At 32.9% G+C, this 5,159-nt stretch overlaps 1 long non-coding RNA gene across 2 annotated transcripts; it reads left to right on the top strand.

Moving 5' to 3' along the window:
- Nucleotides 1-2,668: 2,668 nt before the first annotated feature.
- On the top strand, nt 2,669-4,665 carry LOC107856075. 2 transcript variants are annotated; one of them, XR_001670476.2, is made up of 4 exons: nt 2,669-2,832; nt 2,958-3,042; nt 4,510-4,565; nt 4,647-4,665. It is a non-coding gene; the product is annotated as an uncharacterized LOC107856075 (long non-coding RNA). The 2 variants fall into 2 exon arrangements; XR_007052459.1 differs by lacking the exon at nt 4,647-4,665 and having other exon boundaries at nt 2,674-2,832; nt 3,289-4,551.
- The last annotated feature ends 494 nt before the right edge of the window (nt 4,666-5,159 follow it).

Genomic DNA, 5,159 nt, shown 5'->3' with positions numbered 1-5,159 from the left:
ACTACACCATTAACTCATGCAAGCTATTTTTTTTTAAAGAACTTCTTTCCTAAAATCTCTCTCAAATTATAATCAATTAAAACATTTTCCATCTCCAAGCCGTTTTTTTTTTAAAATATTTACTTCCCTAAAATCTCTCCCAAATTGTCATTAGTTAAAACATCTTCCATCTCTATTAATCCATCTTCTTCAAATCATTAATGTACGACATTAAATTATAAATTTTTCCAGTTATTTCAAAAAAGTGAGTTAATTATTTTAAATAATAAATATGTTAAAATGCGTACATCTTACCCCCCCAGACCCCACTAAGTGGGAATACACTGAGTTTGTTGTTGTTGTTGTTGCTCTGGGTATGTAACAATTACCAGAATCATTTATACACGAATTTTACAGATTTAAACGCGTATTGAGTTATTGTACATGCAAAGAAAAATGTTAGTCCTGAATAAAAATACTTATACACAATTATACATTAATCATTCAATGATAAATGAATAGTGAATGTGCAACCTCGGCTAAATGTACACCTATAACATTTGTACACATTTTACAATAAAAATACGGAAAACACAAATAGCAAATACAAAAAAATTATATACAACAATATGAATTATTTTTCACTGATTCAAATATGAAATTCGTCGGTGATACATATTTTTTTGTTAATCCGCTTGATACATATATAAAAATATTAATTTTCTGGATACATTTTCATAGTGTAATGGTGATTCTAGTGTATGAGTGATACATTTTGCTGTTAGATTATTGGTGATACATTGTATTGACAATGTATAAGTGATACATTTGCGGTCAGATTATTGGTGATACATATGTCGTAAATGTTTCTATATCTATTATATATTTTGATTCATTTATAAATGGGTGATACATTTAACATATGAATAAATGAATCATCTTTTAAATTGTGTTTTTCTCAGCACATTTATTTCAACAATAAAAATGTATCATTAATATAATAGATAACCGCTTAAAACTAATGCAGACAATATTAATATGAATCACAGAACTTTCATAAACATTTAATATGAATCATATAAAAATCATAGAAATACAACCAAATGTATCACACATATTTCATGTATCACATAGTAATCCTTAGGGTCGGGCATTCGGTTTGTTCGATTTGATAATTTAATATCGATTCGGTTTTTCGATTTTCGGATTGACAAAAATGACAATCGTAACCAAACCGAAATAAATTCGGTTCGGTTCGGTTTCTACAAATTCGATTCCGTTATTTCGGATATTTATTTCGATTTTGAAGATTAAAGTAGTGAATCTATCTTTGTTATGACTGGACATTTAAAATTAATATTTAAAAAAACTAAAAAATAATTCAAACCTATTTTTTATTCTCAGATATAAATAACTCAACATGGATGAAACTAAATGATATAACCATAGCTTAACATAATATATAACTTCATTATGCATAAGTTTGCATAAACAGTCGAAACTCAAAAGAATGGTCGCTGCCGAAAAGACTACAATCATTACTTCGGGTTGCAGCCCACAATGGTCGTCTAGTTTCCGGCTCTGGTGTTGTTGTACAGACGACGATCTCGCCGACGGTCGATGGTTCGATCGGTTGTTTGACTATTGGACTGATGTATGCTGTTAGTTATATGTGGCGTGCTATTACTTAGTAGTTATTAGGGTTGCTATTACATATTTATATTATATTATTATATATTAAATATTATATATATATATATATATATAATTAAATATATATATTATTAGTTATTTATAGAATTTTGGTCAATCGGTTTATCCAAATTATTTTTTTGAAAAATAAAAAACCAAACCGTTTAATTGAATTTCAAAAATTAAAAATTGAAATCGATCCAAAAAATTGGAAAATCAAACCGAAATTAAAATTTTGATTTGATTTTTTGGCTTTTTCGGTTTAAACCAAAACATGCCCAGCCTTAGTATTCCTCCGCCGCCAAATAATAATTCAGATTTCAGATGTATCATGTGTTCAAATAATAATTCCTCTTCTCCTTCTCTTCTTCATTCAATTTCGTCGATGACTTCGTACTAGTCTACAACTTCGTGATTGACCCATTACTACGTAACTCGAGAAGGACACTTACTTCTACGTCGGAATTACTGAAATCAGCGTTGGTGTTCAAATGTTATCAATTCAGGCGTCGGTGTTTCTAGTGGATGAAAGTGGTAACAATGGGGTAATTGTTGATTTCGGTACGGTAGTGACTTGCTACAGAGAAGTGTATACAATGCTCTACGTGACACGTTCGTGAAATACACTCGGAGTTTGCCGTCCGGTAGGCAGTTCGCGTTGTTCGATACCTACTTGATTGTTCGCTTAAAATTTAAAAGTTAATTGGGGGTGTTGCTGATTTTGTGAATCTCATTAATTCATTGTGTAATTGATTGTGCGTGATTTACTCCACAGAATAAAAGAAAATCTGTTACTTCCTTAAATAAATATCTAGTCAATTTTAAATATATTACCTTATAACCTATGTATCACGATTTAAAAAAACCAAGATAAGATGTAATTAATCAAATAGTTGGGATAAAATGTAATATCACTTAAAGTTCAAGTATTTATGTAAGTTACCTTTTATTTATAATCAAAGAGGTCCATACAACTCAAAAATAAGCAAATACAAGCCCAAAATAATCTAATAATGATCAGGCTTAGCTTATAAAATGAACCCAACAAGTAGGTTTCCTAATTGGTAGCACATTTCCTCCGCCTCTCCGTCTTCTCTGCCTCCGATAATGACTCCATTACTGCTTCGTAACGCTTAGCTTCGTCTTCTGCCGCAATGGGTGGTAAACTATCTTCATCGTCTTTCTTGTGTGTCTTTCCTTCTCAACTTGCTGAAGTAGGTGTAGTCCTTTCTCAATCTTTTTCTTCTAACTTAGTTGGATTTTGAGCTTTTTTTCTTGTCCTTCAGCAGGTGTGTGATCCGGTGGAGGTGCGCGAGTTTAGAAAAACTCCAACTAGGGTTTGAACCTTGCATCCTTGCTTTGTAATTCCCGGTAAACTTCCCCTTGCTATGGCTTCATTTTTTCTCTCCTCTCTTTGTTGCTGACTTTCGGTTTCTATTCTATTTATATACATGTCCCCAATCACCGAATATATTCTTCTACTGAAGAATTCCCGTACATGATCTTTAAATATCTACCTGTTATATCAATAATTTTTTTGTATTATTGTAGTCAACAAGATTCACAATTCATTAATATCAACTATATGATAATTTCTTTAAAAATACAATTAACTAGACATATAGATGAAGCATAAGTGGAGAAAAACAAGTTGCTCCTAGCCTCCTTGTCTTGGAACTCGTAGTCAGGTGCAGACACTTTGTTGAAGATTTGGTTTCGTGACCCTTTCTTTTTGCTGGTGTCCCTTTTGTTGGCTGATGTAGCTTAGGCCAATTAGCATTCTCACAGTTATTCTATCTGTATGATAGCTGCAAACGTTATTGTAAATATAATAGATGTGAGACTCTATGTCTTTTCCTTTCCTTATGAATGGTTCTTGTTGTTTAAAATTGTTTAAAATTCTCCTTGGTCTTACTCTTAAGTTTGGAATTTGCATCTTATCTATGTTAAGAATCCTCTTTGCTCTGCTTGGTAGCTGGTTGAAGTTGTTGAATTGAAGCATGCCTTCTGAATCTATTGCTGTATTTGTGATAAAATCTGCCAACTGATTTGCTTCTCTGAATATATGAATTATGTGAATGTTTAGCTGCTGCATCAGTTCTCTTATTTCCTCTATTTTGTCAACCAGTATCCAAGGAACCCTCCATTCCTTTTGGATCATTTTTGTGAGACTGATTCTGTCTCTAACTTAACATTATGGACCTCTTGATGAATATAGTATCTGAGTGCCTGTAGAATAGCTAAGGACTCTGCTTCCATGTTGGTAGTAATACCTAGGTTTTGTGCTTCAGCATATATTAAATCTCCTTCTCTATTCCTAACACAAAAGCCATAGGAACTCATACCTGGGTTACCCTTGCTTGCACCATCTGTATTGCATGTCACCCAATCCTCTTCCGAATTATTCCATCTCACGACAATGCAGTGAAGTCTAGATGTGTATGTTTGTAGTGTATCTATCATACCAGTCCAACTCAAAGAAATGTCTTTCATCCATGGGAAACATACTTTAATTAGATGAAACACATTTATTATGCATTGTTGTTTCATCTTGTTAAGTGTGATGTCTTTCCCATGTCTTCTAGAGTTTCTCCTTTTTCATAGCTCCCATATCAACATTGCCGGAATAACTCTGGTGATCAGCCTCATTTTGGAATTTCCTTGATAATTCCACCACTTGTATATACGTTGCTTCAAATTTAGTCCATTTACATTTATACTTGTACATGAAGCAAACTGTCTCTATGGAGGCTATTGGTAATAAATGATCCATTGTTTTCATTTCCCCTTCTTCGCAACATAGCATTTTGAGACAATTTAAATTCCCATCCTCTTCAGATTGTCATCAGTAGCTACTCTTCTCCTCCACACCAAGAAAAAGTCAATTTTGAAAGGTAATTCTTTTATCCAAATATTATTTATTCATCCTATTTCATTTCTCCTGTGCCTCATGATCTGATAGGCTAATTTGACAGTAAAAGAGCCTTTTGCCTCTCCCATCCACCAAGCCTTGTCATTATCTACAAGATCAATTGTAGGCTTGATGTTTTCTACAATGTGTAAGACTATCTTCATATCCATACTCTTTTAATTTGCCTACATTTCATTCTCCATTAGTGATGAATTCCTTTTATCTCCAATTCTTCCTTACTGAAATTCTGACCTTCAACATGGTATAATTCCCATTGTCTAGTCCAGTTATCAAGCCAAAAGCTTGAGTTTCCAGCTTTGATTTTCCACCAAATATCATGCTCTATCTCTTCTCTTACCTCTAACATCCTTCTCCATACATGTGATGCACCATAATTTCTTATGATGGTTGGGTGAAGCTTTTTGCAGTATTTATTCCCAATATAAGTATTTCAAAGAGATGAAGATGAGACCCTAAAACTCCACCACAACTTTACAAATAAAGCCTTTGATACATCATGGAAAGATCGGAATCATAATCCCCCGTCTTCTTTGGAATAACACATTATCTTCCTAAG

The sequence above is a fragment of the Capsicum annuum genome, chromosome 1 (assembly GCF_002878395.1).
Source record: "Capsicum annuum cultivar UCD-10X-F1 chromosome 1, UCD10Xv1.1, whole genome shotgun sequence".
Lineage (NCBI taxonomy): Eukaryota > Viridiplantae > Streptophyta > Magnoliopsida > Solanales > Solanaceae > Capsicum > Capsicum annuum.
This window is presented reverse-complemented; position numbering and strand designations above follow the sequence as displayed.